The following is a 16,476-nucleotide window of genomic DNA, read 5'->3' as shown; positions in this document are numbered from 1 at the left end:
AAAAAATTACCCAGACTTGACTTGAGGAGTTGAATTATGGAGAAAGTTTGAACAGGTTAGGATTTTATTGCCTGAAGTGTCTGAGAATGAGGGGAGATTTGAGGAGATTAGATACAAAACCATGAGGGATACAGATAGGGTAAATGCAAACAGGTTTTTTCCCATGGAGGTTGGGTGAGACAAAAACAAAGGGACATGGGTTAAGGGTGAATGGTGCAATGTTTAAGGGGAACACCTTCTCTCAGAGTGTGGTGAGAGTGTGGAACGAGGTGCCAGCAGAAGTGGTAGATACAGGTTTGATTTCAACATTTAAGAGACATTTGGATAGATACAGTACATGGCATTGGTGAGGCCAAATTTGGAATACTGTTTACAGTTTTGGTCACCAAATTATAGGAAAGATATAAACAAAATAGAGAGAGTGCAGAGAAGGTTCACGAGAATGTTGACAGGATTTCAGGGTCTGAGTTACAGGGAAAGGTTGTGCAGACTGGGGCTTTTTTCTCTGGAGCGTAGAAGATTGAGAGGGGACTTGATAGAGGTGTTTAAGATTTTAAAAGGGAGAGACAGAGTAAACGTGGATAGGCTTTTTCAATTAAGAGTGGGGGAGATTTAAACTAGAGGGCATGGTTTAAGATTGAAGGGGGAAAATCATAAGGGGAACATGAGGGGAAATTTCTTTACGCAAAGGGTGGTAGGGATGTGGAATGAGCTTCCGGCAGACGTGGTCGAGGCGGGATCATTGGTTACATTTAAGGAAAGACTGGATCGTTACATGGAGAGGAGAGGACTGGAGGGGTATGGACCGGGCGCTGGTCAGTGGGAGTAGGAGGGTGGGGATTTGTTACGGCATGGACTAGTAGGGCCAAACTGGCCTGTTCTGTGCTGTAAGTGGTTATATGGTTATATGGATAGGAGATGTATGGAAGACTATGGTTCAGGTGCAGTTCAATGGACCAGGCAGAAAATGGCTGAAAGGCCTGTTGCTGTGGATGTTTTGTCGTTCTATATACTACATGATAAGGATTTGGAGTGCTAGCCTGACAGGGTGATGGACAGTAGTTCAATTATAGACAGCAGCGACTAAATGAGCACCTTTCTTCTGCAATAAATATAAAAGGGTAACATAAACAAGTGCATGGATAAGTTACATCACTGAACATTAAGTGGTGTGTCAAAACTTAACCACATATGAAATCTGTCAAAAATCCTTTCAGAAGTCACAAAATGGTTCCCAAATCTCAATATTAAACATTCATTTTAAAATGCATCAACTCTTAAAACCAGTCCACAGAGAAAATAAATATTGATAAATTGTGGAACTTTTTCGTAATTAATATCAAAGAGTCAACCAGCATTGTCCTGGATATTAAATGTTTAGTTTTAATGCATTTATTTAAAATTCCATCCCAAATAAAACAAGCTTTTAAAAATCATTGGATAGGAGCCAGAAGTTTTTCAAATCGATTTCATTAGAAAATACGCAGCAAGCTTCGCAACCCAAGTTAAGTCTCTGGTCTCACTTATTGAAAATGCTTCAATGAGCTGAAAGAGCATTGTGCATTCTCATTTCTTGGTTGTAGTTTTATAGAAATTTTTGATGGTAATATTTGTTTAATCAAGTAGTTAAACAGGACCTACTTGCATGAAATTTACTACTACAGAGTTCACACTGTTTTGTACTACTTTGTAGAAAGTAAGTGCCACTGGCAAGGCCACCAAATATTGCTCAATCCCCAAATTAGACACACAAAGCAATAAACAGAACTGACTACATCTTTCTTCAACGTCTTCCACTTTGACACCAACCACTAGAATGAGCAACTGTCCTTGCAGGTCCTCCCAAAACTCCAACCGAAACACTGATCGGTCTACACAGATAATCAGTTATTAATGAACAATAATTTAAAATGGAGAACTAGTTTTTTTTCTAAAAAGAAAACAGCTTGAATTTCATATGATTGCCAATTTGGCCAACAGCAAAATAGTTAGTGATTTAATGAGACATGGCCCTAACCAGGGCTTTCCTTGGAAAGTAATTTGGATAAATGAAGAACATACAGATTCCCCATGTGTTTCCGTTTTCAAACTAGGCACACAAAGGCATTGGTGAATCAGACCTGAAATGCCACATTGTTTTTCTGCTCTGCCACACATCTTTGCAAAAGTCTGTTCTTCAAAGATTATTGACTTTTCCTTGACCAGCAAGATTAACTCGTCCTTAATCTAATTTCTAGATTGTGGGACTTTGTCTGGTTACAGTCTGATTAGTGCACTTGCTTGCATAATAAGTGATTCTGACATTGGAGGACATTTGAGAGTACGGAGACTTGAAGTAAAAAAATCATTTTCTGCAAATATTTTCATTTATTTAGAAGACTTCATTGTTTAAAGTAAAATTATTAAATGGAAAGAAAATTGTATATTTTCTCACTTTTCCCTTTAACAATGAAGACAACTAATTTCTTTCTCTTAAAACTTTACAAATAAAGGCAGGAGTAGGCTAGAGAGCCCCAGAACCAACTACACCATTCAATATCAGCCTCATCTACTTGTCCAACCTATTACCATTTCTCTTGATTCCCTGAGTTTCCAAAAAGTCTATCAATCTTATCTTTGGATATATTTCCCAGCTGAAAATTCACCACAGTCCTCAGTGGTCAAAAATTTCACAGATCTATCACGCTTTTAGTGAATGAATCTCTTATCTCAGTTGTAATGGCTCAGACCTTGAGATCATGTCCCCTACTTCCCAGAGAAAAATTAAGCTGAGAAACTATCCCTTCAGATATAGCACTCCGCCCTCTTTCAACTCCAGTGAATTTAGATGTTCTTCACAGAACATTTCCCCTTTCCAGCAACCAACCACTCTCTCCTTTATATAAACGCGACCCAAAAAATGTCAAATCATTTTCCAGACCTCATTGCATTTATCATCTCTCTCTGTACAGTTAAGGAACATGTACCTTTATCAAGGTATGCTATTGTAGTTAAGATTTTAAAAACCAATATCTGTTTGGCTGCAGCAAGTATTCCAGTACATATGTACATCATACTCATGTATATGACAATAAATATTTATAAAATGCACTCATTCACTGCATTGCTAATGCCTCTAAATTTGCCTTTTCTAAAAGAACACAAAATTTTGTTGTTTGCTTTATACATCTGACAAAATTACCAAGATGTTCATCTCATTTATGCATCAGTTATTAACCTTGGCGTAACAGGAATAATGTATAGTTATTGCTTTTCTAAGAAAAGAACAGCCATGAGAAAATGTACTGTAAGTTACATTATTGGGGTTACAATCAAAAGAAGTCATTACCATCCTCCTATCAAATACCCCTTTCCCTTTCTGGAATGTTTTCAAAAATGACAGATCGGACTACAGGAATCATATTATTCAAAACAATTAATTTGTTTTTGACAAGGGAGAGGATCAAGAACTTCAAATTCCTGAATGTCAACATTTCCGAGGATCTGTCCTGGAGCGTCCACATCAATGCAATCATTAAGAAGGCTTACCAGCGGCTATACTTCATGAGGAATTTGAGGAGATTCAGTACGCCACCAAAGACTCTTGAAAACCTCTACAGGTGTACAGTGGGAAGCATTCTGGCTGGTTGAATAACTGCGTGGTACGGAGCTGCCAACGCTCAGGACAAGAAAAAACTTGAGGATTATTAACTCAGCCTGCGACATCACAGGCACCAGTCTTCACTCCATCGAGGACATCTACATGTGGCAGTGTCTTAAGAAAGCAGCCCCTTTCCTCAAGGATTCCCAGCACCTAGGCCGCACCTTCTTCACTCTGCTACCCTCGGGAAAAAGGTGCAAGAGCCTAAAGACGAGCACTCAGCGGCACAAGGACCGCTTCTTCCCCACTGCCATCAGATTCCCGAATGATCAATGAACCAAAGTCACTGCCTTCGTTTGACTTTTTCTTGCACTTATAAGGTGATTTATATCAATGTTTGCACTGTGAAGCTGCCACAAAACAACTGATTTTGTGACATGATAATGACAATAAATTCTGATTCTGACAAGGTTATTCCTTTTATTTTGATGTTTATTTCCCTGATGTCATGGCAGTCCCACAATACATGTTGCAAACAGATGTATCACTAAGCTTTTTAAAACCCAAGTCATACTCTTACATCAAAATTAAGTGAATATGATTACTTAATCTTAAGTAAATTCTTCTGGATTTTGGGGCATCTGCCTTTATCATATTCAGTATTAGAAACAAAGAGAAATATACATTTTTCCAGAAGGTTGAGCCAAACAATGCAATATTATTAAGCAGAACCATGCAGAGAATCCTTTGTAGTTAACATGTAGCAGAACTAAACATTCAAAAACCACAAGAATGATGTGGGAATGTGTTGCTGCAGCAAATGCATGAAGAATATTGTTACAATATGGATAATAAAACTTAGCTGCAACAAGGTACCTATATTTTGGAAAAGACTGCCGAATTCATAATCAGACAACCTTAACTTTGTGCTCTGAATCATTATTCCAACTTAACTAAATCTTGATTCTTTCATCATTCAAGAAGGACTGAATAGAACAATTTGCTTCAACTTGGTTATATGGGGATAGAAGGTCATGATTAAATATAAAATAACTTTCAAATAAATCCTCAATAAAGATACTCAGAACTAATACTGTCCACAAAAAGTGCTCACAATTCCATTAAAAAATAAAAAAAAATTTAAAAAGCCTTTGGTTATGGTTCACTTGAACTTCAGTTTAACAGTAAATGGAATACTCCTGAAACTTCTGCCAGATCACTTACTCAGGAAGCACCCAAAAAAACCATGCACTCGAGGAAAATCCAACAAGGTAAATGGTGGATTCATTTAAGAAATTTCCATCACTGGAGGAAAACAGATCCCCATGAAACTTACTGGATAATTTTTGGTTGCTATGGAAGCATCATGCACCTTCTCATGGCACTTTCCAAAATGATCAGACAGATACAAGCCAAAAGACTTCAGTCTTCATATGTTGGGGAAAAAAATAAGGGAGGTGAAACTTTTGAAACACTGTTGTACTTGAATTGAGAAATTTAGTCCAGAAACATATACTTCATTACTGGGTGTTAGTTACTATACTGGCATCATTGTACTCCAAGAAAAATAGCACATTTTTCCTGCCTTCATACTTCAGAAAAAAATCTGACAAAGCCCAAATATTCATGCAGACATATAGGTAAAAAAAGGAGCGCATGAAAATACAAAGTCACCAGGATGTTGAAAGAAAGACTCAAGTATATGAAAGAACTACATTGTTTCAAATTGAGAACCCTTTGCAAAATTGCTTTAAACCATAAATCGAAAGTCAACGAGGTCGAGAATTGTTCACAGAAGAATAATCAAGAAGAAATTTTATGTGTCACTTATTTTGGGTTTTAAAATTCTGCAATCTGTTGCAGGAGAGCAGGAGCAAGAAGTCCACTTCTGAAATAGTGAGAAACAAAAAGATTGGATGAATCTTGGCATCCAACGTTAATTAAATGTAGACATTTCAATTTAGCACTGGAACAGGCCAAGTTAGCCCAATGAGTCTGTGCCACCCATTTTACACCTCCATCCTGGGACATATTTGAAGAGTGGGAGGAAAGCAGAGCTCCTGGAGAAAACCTATGCAGCACAGGGAGAATGTACAAACTCCTTACAGACAGTGCGGGATTCAAACTCAGATCCAGTCCCGATCGCTGACGCTGTAAAGGCCTTGTGCTAACTGCTAACCATGCCATCCCAAAGTCTACACATTTTAATAGTGTTGTGGTGGAAAGTGATGGATTAAATTTGGGACCAAATTTGCAGCCTTTCAACCGTTCACCTGAGGACCAAACAATAGCAATTCCCCACACATCTTAAACATAGATATTTAAATCCCATGAATTCACTCGAGAATCATAATCCGTTGGAACCATTTGGGACACAGGCACAATTTTAAAATCACCCCTGAGATAAAGACTAAACGTCTGCTCACAAGGAGATTCAATGGCTAAGTTTGCGGATGACACCAAAGTTGGTGGTGTGGCGAATGGAGGGGAATGCTAACTAAGGTCTCGGCAAAATAGAGGTCAGCTCAAAAGTTTGGAGGAGGGTGGGCAAGTGAACTATAATTGTCAGGGTAAGGGTATTTTGTTGAGTCAAGTAGGGGGGGTCAATATGCAGTAAAGCCCTGAAAGGAGCAACACAAGTCGTGAAGAAGGGATAAGGCATACTCGCCTTCAAGATTGAAGACAAGAGTTGAGACACAAACCACGGGCTCCGCCGCACTCGGGGCATCGTGCGCAGTTCGGGTCATCACCCCAGAGAGGATGGGGTGGCACTGGAGAGGAGATGTGGCTAGGATTGGAGGACCTCAGTTGTACAAGGTGGAGCTTCCCTCAGATGAGAAGTGAACGGATTGAGGGACGTCCAACCCTAAAAAGATAAATGGGCAGGTCGAATCATTCTCCCCCCCCCCCCTCCCTCCCCCAAGGGAGAGGAATGAAAATCAAGAGAGTTCTCCAGAGATTGGAGAGCAAAGTTTTTTTTTAATTCACAAAAGGGCAGGAACTCGCGATCGGAACAGTTGGTGGAGATACTTCAACTGGGCAGTGTGGACTTCCTGGAGGGGAATGGGCTTCGTGGAGATGGGCAAGCCCAGAGGAGAGGGTCGAAGGGCCTGTCGGGCTGGAGAACCCAAAATGAACACAACGGCTTTGAGAGAGCGAGGGAAGAGAGGCTGGGGGAACAACCTGAAGCATTAAAGTTTGGACTCGCTCGAGTCCTGCCTCCCTTCATTGAGACATGTCAAGGCATACAAACACACCCCATTCCCGTCCCCCCAAAACACCCGGAGAAAGACCAGAAAGCAGTCACCGTCTGGACATCTTTTGATCCTCAGCGTCCTGACAAGATAATGGATCTCCTTCATTAATCGGGCTCGGCGAACTTCAGACATTAAAATGCACCGACTCCAACAAGCATCCGTCAGCTTGAACGGGGGGGGGTCTGTGGGGTTTGCTTTTTTGCAAAATGAAAAGGAAAGTGAACAGCTCCAATCCCAAAAGGGCTATAAATGCAGTCAGCGAGTGAAAAGAATGACTCGGTCGCTAATCCTCAACGAATTGGCCGCGGGGAACAAGACCGAGCCAGGTTTGCATGACATACGCCGAGGTGCCGCCCCTCTCCACAGCGCAGGGTCGCCGACAATAAGATCAGATCAACAGCGCTCTGTCACGTTGAAAGCAGCACTCAGGTATGTGTCCACGGCCGCCCCGCCGCTCGCCCACATCAGGAAACCCGAGGCGGCCACCAAAGACTAAAACCTCGAGCGACGGCCTGATTTAGTCACCTTTTTTCATCCCGAACTCGGCTCCTGTTCTCCGCCCTGGCTACAAAATGACCATTTCCAGTTCATCTTCCCCCTGGTTGTCCTGGCGTTCTGCCCGGCTTCCGTGTTCTTGCGACGGGGATCCTTTCCGAGCTGCTCCAAGCGGTGGAAGGATCGCACCCGCACGCCGAGCTCTCCCCGATTCCTTTCTGTCCTCTTCCAACTCATCGCACCATACGGGCTAAGAGGGGTGTCCTCTGGGTCCTAGCGCTCGCCATCCCACTCGCAACCTTCCACGAGGCCGGTGACTCCCCCCCCCCCCCCACAAGATCAACACCAGAAACAAGGGAGATGGGATTTTTTCCAAGAGGGCAGCTGTTCCACACCAGATGATCGACGGGCCCCACATAAACCAAGCCTTTTAAAGAGAGCAGGAACGGAAAAGCTCTTCACCTCCTTCTGTTTGGACCAAGACACTTTGTGTCCACTTTGAACATTTTTCGCCTTGTTCTTTCCCTGTGGCTTCTCTGTTCCACTGGAACAGCCGTGCGCTGTGCACAAATCCTAGTCTGTGGCCTGATCCAGCCATCTTTACCTCTGCAGCAAACCACTGGGGCAAAACATTCTCTTCAAAAGCACCTTCTCCTGTCTCGTTGGATCAAAGATGTTCCTCTTGCCTTACCCGCCCCTCCCCCATCCTCTCTGTCGCTCACGTTTCCCAGCTCTGACCTGAAGTGTGAACTGATTTTCTTTTCTGTCCCAGCTGCTAAATAGTTGCAGCATTTTCTATTGATTTCCTTTCTCCCCTCTCCCCCCCCCCCCAAAAAAAAAACACTTGCTCTGAAAAGTTTTGGATAAAGAGTTCAAAGATCAGATATCAAACTGAAGTTACCAAATTTGGGAGATCTATGTTCATGTGAATTCTACACTCAACCAGACCCAACGACTTGTCTCAATGGACAATTGAAATGAAAATGTGCTTTGTATGATTTGTCAACAAGAGCAGATGGCCAGCAGATGAATTACAGACACATGGAAGGCCCATCCTCAAGCGGCGCTCAACCAATCAAAGGGAAGCTGCAGCCATTCACTTCTGACCATCCATTATGGTATAATGAATTTAAGTGATTTTCATATCTTGGTTAAAATGGGATTTATTAACTTCCAACCAGATCTATCCACAAAAACAAATTAAAAGTTCAAGAAAATCAACTGCTCCTATTGTGTCTCTTTCACCATTGTCAACTTTTTGTGAAGGAAGGGAATGGCCCCCTTAGGACTCTGCTCAAAGTTATGGGCCCCTTCCCTGTGAAGCAGTCAAGTTTGGTTGGTTTCTTCTGTACTTCTCTCCTACCAACTACATAAAACACATTTTAAAAATTATGATTTCAGTCCATTCTTCCCTCCCCCCCCCCCCCTCTAATATGTGCTGTGGCTAGAAAAGCTGCTCTAAATCTTACTCTCATGGTAATATTGCTGCAGTCTGTCTGTTCAACTCTGAAATAAGCCATAAAGATAACTATAATTAAGAACTAGTTAATGGAGTGGCATGGTAAGCAAAGCTGTTACAACCCCAACAATTTGGGTTTAAATCTGGCACTGTCTCTAAGGAGTTTGTACATTCTCCCCATGTCTGCATAGGTTTCCTCTGGGTGCTCTGGTTTCCTCCCACCCTTTAAAATGTACTGGGATCATTGGTTAATTGGGATATTTGGGCAGCATGAGCTTGTGGGCCAGAAGGGCCTGTTACTGTGCTGCATGTCTAAATCTAATTTTAAATTTTAAATCTAATTTTAAAATTAGATTACATTTTAAAAATGATGGAAAAGGTAGAATGGCTTATCTAGCCTGAAAGACTTCCCAGGCTTATTTGAAAGGATCATGAACTTGTGCATTTTGGGATCTCGGCTGCGTTATTTGATGAAGCCATGGAGTTTGGCACCAGTGGGATAAGCAAGATGAGACGACAAGCTGCACCCCTATTCCAAGTAATACAGCTACAACTTTAAATTGGTGTTTTTCATGGAATTATTGAGGAAATTTCTACTTAAGTGCAGGAACTAGGTATCCCACAAATGTTAATTATGAGGGGGCTAAATATATCTATCGATCAACAAAATGGAGGAGATGGAGAAGTTCATCTCATGCAAGCCACCATGTTGCATTGTTTCTGTTTATCAATTTGCCACACATAGAGTCGATGTTAAAGGGAATAAGAAAATAATTAGAAGCATACAAACAATGGGCACCTCCATGCCACAAGAACAATTTCTTTGTTTCACTATTAATCATAAATTTATACAAAATGTCCACTTTTCATTTGTAAAATATTCCTCATTTTTCCTTTAACTTCTACCAGGTGCTTGACAAGAAAAAATAAATATACTGTATTATGTATTCATAAGAAAATATTAAGCCTCTTTTTAACAGAAACTTCAAGATGTAATGATGTAGCAGTTTGTATTTATCAGCTGTTAAACTATTAAGGGGTAAATTCTTTCAAATTTCTACACAAGTTAATTTTTTTTAGTTCAAATTATAAAGTAATAATCTCCTATCCAAGGGTCGTTTAAAATAGAAACAGTAAAACAAGGACAAGAGATGTGCCAAAATCTCTGTTACTAGGGAGACTGTTTACATACATCAGCAGTTCTATTTTTCTCCAATCGATATTTATGTGGATTCCTTAAGATTAAACATATAGGAGTATTGCAAACTTCACTAATGTCATCTTTCATGTTCAGACACATTTAAAGGTCAATTAAAATGAATGCATACTAGCTGCTCTCCTCTGGTTTGGAAGGGCAAAAGTTCACCCGTGTGACTCTCCTTAGGCAGGAGACTACCGAGATGATAATTTGCACATCTACAGCTCACGTGTCATCTCCATTCCTATAGTTTGATAACAGAGTAGATGATTTTAAAGAAAAAGTGTACGAATATCCACAAACAATTTATGCAAGCTCACAGGGTGAGAAGGTGAAAGAACGAACATAAACCAAGCCAACTTTGACATTTCATTGTAAAAGAATCATAATGCTTGCATTTGAGAAATAACAAATTTTAAGATGGTAACCATGAAGTCTGTTTATAATGAAAATCTATGATCTTTAATCTTTAAGCGGAAACTCAAAAGAAAACAGAACTGAAACCTAAAGTTTTTTAAATATAAGAACATAAGAAATAGGAGCAGGAGGAGGACATCTGGCCTGACGCGGCTGCTCCGCTATTCAATAAGATCATTGTTGATCTGGCCACGGACTCGGCTCCACTTAACTTTTTTTTCCCCCATTATCCTTAATTCCCAGATTATGTCAAAATCTATCGCTGCTACTTTCGGCAAAGAATTCCACAGATTCATTACTCTCTGGGAGAAGCAATTCCTCCTCATCTCCAATCTCGATCTACTCCCCCAAAACTAGGTGCCCTATATCTAGTCTGACCTACCAATGAAAACATCTTTCCTGCCACCTGGATGGTTTCCTCTTCCTCTCTTCCTCGAGCATTCTGCAGGACCATCGCTTGCTTTTTGATCTAGTTCTGTTATGGATTCTTTTCTCTAAACCAGCCATTCTCAACCTTTTTATGGCTTTGCACCCCCTAAGACTCTGCTCAAGGTTTATGGGCCCCCTTTCCTGTGAAGCAGTCAAGTTTAGTTGGTTTCTTCTATACTCCTCTCCTGCTGACTACATTTTTAAAAAATTAGCTATATTTGTTACATGAGGGGAAAAGAAAACAAGCATTTTACTTAAATGTGCTGTGGCCCCAAGGAGGCGCCATGGGGGGCCCCGTTGAGATTGGCTGCTCTATTCTGGTACTGTTGCACCTTATAATCCTGCCTGCCTTGAGTGTTCCTTGTTGCAGTGCTTGTCTAATAAATATCAAGCTTCACCAGTGTGCTACCTATTACTGCAACTTTCCTAGAACTTGTCTTTCTGCTCCCAGTGGCGTGCTGACATCCTCCCGTCTGAAACCCTCTCTTTCTTCCTTCTTTTTATCACACCATCTTGGTTTGAGTTCCCCTGTGTCAGGATTTTGAGTAATGCTGCAGAAAATAATTTGGTATTTCATAACGTTACCCTTTGGGCTGAATGTCTTCTATGGCAGATGTGGCTTTATTGTCTTGCTTTGTTTTGCAGAAGATTCTGACCACAAATATATACATTTACCTTGAAATAATATTCCCAGCACTTAAAATCTTTCAGGCTGTGAAACTGGAACCTGCCATCTGCCATACTTCAATTGGCCTTTTTTTCTGTAAGCTGATTCATTTTGCCAACGAAGTATTGTTTGGTGTATTAATCCCATGTTAAACAATACTTTTATTTCTTGTCTGTTCATTTAATAGATTGGTGTAAAATACTTCTCCAACACTAAAGGAAAAATCTTGACACCTATTTTGCAATCATCAATTTCAGGCATCTAATTCATTCTGATTTTTCATTTATATTCATGCAGCCAGCTTCCCTGACGATTATGTGCAGGAAATATATCCAGCTGCAATTCTTGACAGACCACATGACGGCACTGGCGCTATTCATGGATTCACTTTGGAGCATCCCCAATGCTGAGAATATGTGAATAACACATTTAGTGAGTTGGTCAAACCACATTTTAAGAGCTTAAGGAGGGACAAGTAAAGGATAAAATCATCTATCTCCTGTAGTCATCTTTCACCAAAACAGGAACAGTTGGGGAAGACAGCAGTAGCCGAGATCATGGCACACTCGGTGACTTTGCTGCTTAGACAGGTGCTTCTGGGGCTACGAATGGGACTCCCAGTTGGTGCATTGCTTCCTGAGTGCAAGGGTCAGGGAATGTTTCAGAGTGACTGCTAGGCATTCTAGCAGGGGAAGGTGAACAGCCAGGTTTTGTAGTGCATGTGCGTACCAACAATATCTGAAAAAAAGGGGAATGAGGTCCTACAGGCTGAATTTAGGGAGATAGGGGGTAAATTAAAAAGTAGAACTTCAAAGGTAGTAGTCTTAGGATTACTACCTGGGCCACGTGCTTGTCAGAGTAGGGTGCACCGAACAGTTAAGATGAAAATGTGGTTTCAGCAGTAGTGGAGGAGGGAGGGTTTCAGATTCCAGGGGCTTTGGAACTGGTTCTGGGGGGAAAGAGGGACCGATTTTTTGGTGTCTCTTTAAATAGCATTATGTATCTCTTTAAAGTTTGAGCTTCTTTAAATACTTTTAAAATTTCTATTACACAGTAAACGATTTGTTATTCACCTTCATGAAAGTCTTAATGCAAAGCAGGACTGGGTTGAATGTCTCAGAGGGATTTTTTGCTATTGGTGAGAGTTAAAATATTATGGTGGAGGGGTGGGGGGGGTGGAAATCCATGTAGAAAGACAAGAGGGAAACAATTCAGAGACTGAAGCTATGCAGAGACCAAAATTAAAAAAGAGAAAAGAAAGAGTGGAGTAAATTCTCAAAGGACAAAGGGTATAGAGGTACTTTAGCTGAATGCTGGTACTATTCGAAACAAAGTCAGCAAACTTTTGGCACAAATCAGTACAAAGGGGTATGATAGACTGGCTATTAAAGAAACGTGGTTACAGGGAGGACATGATTGGGAATTAAATATCCAAGGGTATCAAGTAATTTATAAAGATATGCAAAAGGCAGAAGAGGTGGGGTAGCGGTCATAATTAAGGATGAGTTCATGAGTTCAGGGCCATAGTGAGAGACAATACAAGATCGTAGGAGCAGAATGTTGAATCCATCTGGGTAGATATAAGAAATTGTAAAGAAAAGTGTTAAACTAAAAGCATGTACAAAGTTGCCAGGAGTAGTGGGAAACTGGAAGATTGAGAAAACTTTAAAAAAACAACAAAAAACCAGGCAATAAAGAAAGAGAAGATAGATTATGAAAAGCAAATCAGTATAAAATATAAAAACTGATAGTGAAAGTTTTTATAATTATTTCAAGTGGAAAAGAATGGATAAAATGAACGTAAATCCCTTGGAAGGCAAGAGGAGAAATTAATATTGGGTTATGTGGAATCATCAACTATTTCATGTTGGTCTTCACAGTGGGACACATGTCCAACATGATAAAGAGTGATGTTGTGGATGCAATGGGAGCTGAGGTCCTCAATACAATTGCTCTCACTAAAGAGGAGGTGATAAAATAAGATAAGGATGCGTGGGGTTGGAGGTAAAATGGATGGACAATTAATTCACGAATAGGGATATGGGGAGAAGGCAGGTAGGTGGAGTTAGGTCATAAATTAGATCAGCCATGATCGTATTGAACGGCGGAGCAGGCTCGATGGGCCATTTTTGGCCTACTCCTGTTCCTACTTCCTCTGTTCCTAGAAGGCAAGAAGTTGGGATAAAGGGGTGTTTCTCTGGTTTGCCGAGTGTCGCAGTGGTTGGCGCTCAGCCAACAAATGTTCATGATGTACATTAACGATTTGGAAAAGTTCAGGATATATAAATTTGCTGATGGCACTGAACTGAGCAGAAAAGCACATTGGGTAGAGGATACTGATAGTCTGCAGAGAGACAGACTGTAGATAGGTTAAATGAGTGGGCCACTGTCTGGCAGAGGAGTGCAATGTTGGTAAATGAAAGGAAAAATAGAAGACCAGATTATTGTTTAAATGGTGAAATATTGTGCAAAGGGACTTGGGAGTGTTTGTGCATGAATAGTAAAAGATTGGTTTTTCAGGTGTAACAGGTATTCAAGAAGGCAAATAAAATATTGACCTTAATTCTAAGAGAGAATGAATTTAAGAACAGTGAGGTAGAATCTTTTCCCTAATATGCAGACAGGACCTCAGTTTGCTGTCTTATTCCAAGAGAGCATTCCATTTCCTGGTACATCTCAGAGGGTTGGCCAATATTTTCGTTCTGTGGAAGAGTGGCTCTTCGATGTAGACTGCAAAAAGTGCCTATGTCGACAGAAAAACAATGACAACAATCCAGTAATTTCACTCAGAATGGTCAGGAGTAAACGATGTGACACACAACAGCAAATATTAATGGTCATACAGAATCTTTTCTGAGGTTGAACAGAAAGAAACATCAGCAGGCCTGTTGAGCCTGCTCCGTTATTCAACAAGATCATGACTGATTTCGCTGTGGACTTGGCTCCAGCTACTTGCTTTTTTCCTCATAACCCTGCTATACGAAAATCCCCTCTCATTCTTCTGAATTCTAGCAAATATAGTCCCAGGCAACTCAAACTCACCTCAATGGCTAACCTCTTCATCTCCAGAATCAACCTGTTAAACTGCCTCTGTACTGCCTTCAAAGCCAGTTATCCTTTCTCAAGTGAGGTGTCCAGAACAACTCACAGTACTCCAGGAGCAACAGCATCTGTACAATTGCAGCAGAACCTCCTAGTTCTTAAATTCAATCTCTCTTGGAATTAAGGCCATTTGCCTTCTTGATGACCTGTTGCACCTGCAAAACAACCTTTTGCAATGTATGCACAAGCACTCCCAGGTCCCTCTGCACAACTGCCTGCTGTAAACTTTCATAATTTAATTAATAATCTGATCTATTTTTCCTACCAAAATGGATGACCTCTCATATAGCAACACTGCACTACATCTTCTAGATCCTTGCCCGCTCACTTAATCTATCTGTATTGGGAGACCCTCCAAATTCTCTTCCCAATTTGCTTGTCGCTCAATTTAGTGTCTTCATCAAACTTAGATACAATATACGATACACAATGCAACACATTCAATTATTAAAATGGTTGTGTTGTGATGTAAACTTAAAAGATACACTCTGTATCCTCCCAATGTACGCTAAAGGTAAATGACATTAAAACCAATTGCATTCAAGTTTCTCTCAACAAACATTTCTCAGATCACCCCACAGGAATTTATTTGTAATTAAAAATAAATCTGACCAAGTCATAGAGATATGCAACAGGAAAACGGGCTCTTCAGCCCCCTGATTACCACAACCCAACATCCATTTGTATTAATCCTACATTAGTCCCATTGACTCACATTCTCATTAACTTCCCACCCAGCCTAGGTCATGTTTGTATGGCCAGGATCTCCAACACAATGCAGAAGGTACAGACAGAATGATCAATACCAAGTGATGAGCATTGATTCAGGAAACTTGAGCTGATAAAAGTGTTATTTTTGTCCCTATAATGGCACTGAAGTGAAATGGAAATAACACACCTGGAATTCAAATTCATGATCGAAATCAAGAAGGAAAAAACAAAAACATAAGTTTGCAAATGTACAACCTAAGATTAAAGGAATAATCTGGGATGGACAGCTGAAAACCTACTAAATAAAATGTGAAGCAACTGGAACTAACTGAGCATAGCAATTAAATGGTGAATGTTGGTTTGTCCTGGTCTCAACCAGCCATTCTCAACCTTCTTTTGGCTATGGCCCCCTTTGGACTCTGCTCCAAGTTTATGGTGAACCAGTTAAGTTTAGATGGTTTTTTCCATGCTTCTACTGACTACATTAAAAAAAACAAAAATTATGTGATGTGAGATGGAAAAAAAACCAAGGCTTTTACTTCAAACTCTTTTACCTACAAAGTAGTGGGCACAGCCCAGGACATCACAGGCGAAACTCTCCCCACCATCGAGAACATCTACAGGGAATGCTGCCATTGGAGAGCAGCAGCGATCATCAAGGATCCACGCTGCTACCATCAGGAAAGAGGTTTAGGTGTCACAGATTCATGCCACCAGGTTCAGGAAAAGCTGCTACCTCTCCACCATCATACTCCTCAATGACAAAGTCAATCAGAGACTCATTTTGCACTTTATAGTTTTTTTCCTCTTTGTATTGCACAGTTTGTTTATATTTCTTTATTTGTTTACATGTGTACATTGTGTACAATAAGTGGTAATTCTGCCTCACCTGCAGGAAAAGGAATCTCAGGAGTGTATGTGATGTCATGTATGTACTCTGACAATAAATCTGAAATCTGAAATGTGCTGTGATCCTCTGGGACCGTAGGCCACCCATTGAGAATGCATTTCTCTATGAAGAATATCGTATCCCGTAGATTCTACCACTTCCCTACATACTAGGGGCAATTTACAGTGGCCAAGTAACTTACCAACCTACGTATCTTTGGGATGTGGAAAGAAACCGGAACACCCATTGGAAACCCGTCCACTTGTAGGAAG

The 16,476-nt window shown here is 40.6% G+C and overlaps 1 protein-coding gene across 33 annotated transcripts in view; it reads right to left on the bottom strand.

Annotated features, from left to right (window-relative positions):
- Window positions 1-16,476, bottom strand: part of foxn3 (forkhead box N3) — a 477,697-nt gene that overhangs the window by 431,973 nt on the left and 29,248 nt on the right. For 3 of the 33 annotated variants that reach the window (XM_069915920.1, XM_069915929.1, XM_069915939.1), the window contains exon 2: window positions 14,130-14,245. The exons of 27 other annotated variants lie outside the window; for them this stretch is intronic. The gene's annotated coding sequence lies outside the window, so the exon portion shown is untranslated. 3 more of the 33 variants (XM_069915931.1, XM_069915959.1, XM_069915926.1) reach the window with 2 other exon arrangements.

This window comes from Narcine bancroftii, chromosome 2, assembly GCF_036971445.1.
Source record: "Narcine bancroftii isolate sNarBan1 chromosome 2, sNarBan1.hap1, whole genome shotgun sequence".
In the NCBI taxonomy this organism is placed as follows: domain Eukaryota; kingdom Metazoa; phylum Chordata; class Chondrichthyes; order Torpediniformes; family Narcinidae; genus Narcine; species Narcine bancroftii.
The sequence above is the reverse complement of the archived record's forward strand: the minus strand, read 5'-3'. Positions and strand labels throughout refer to the sequence as shown.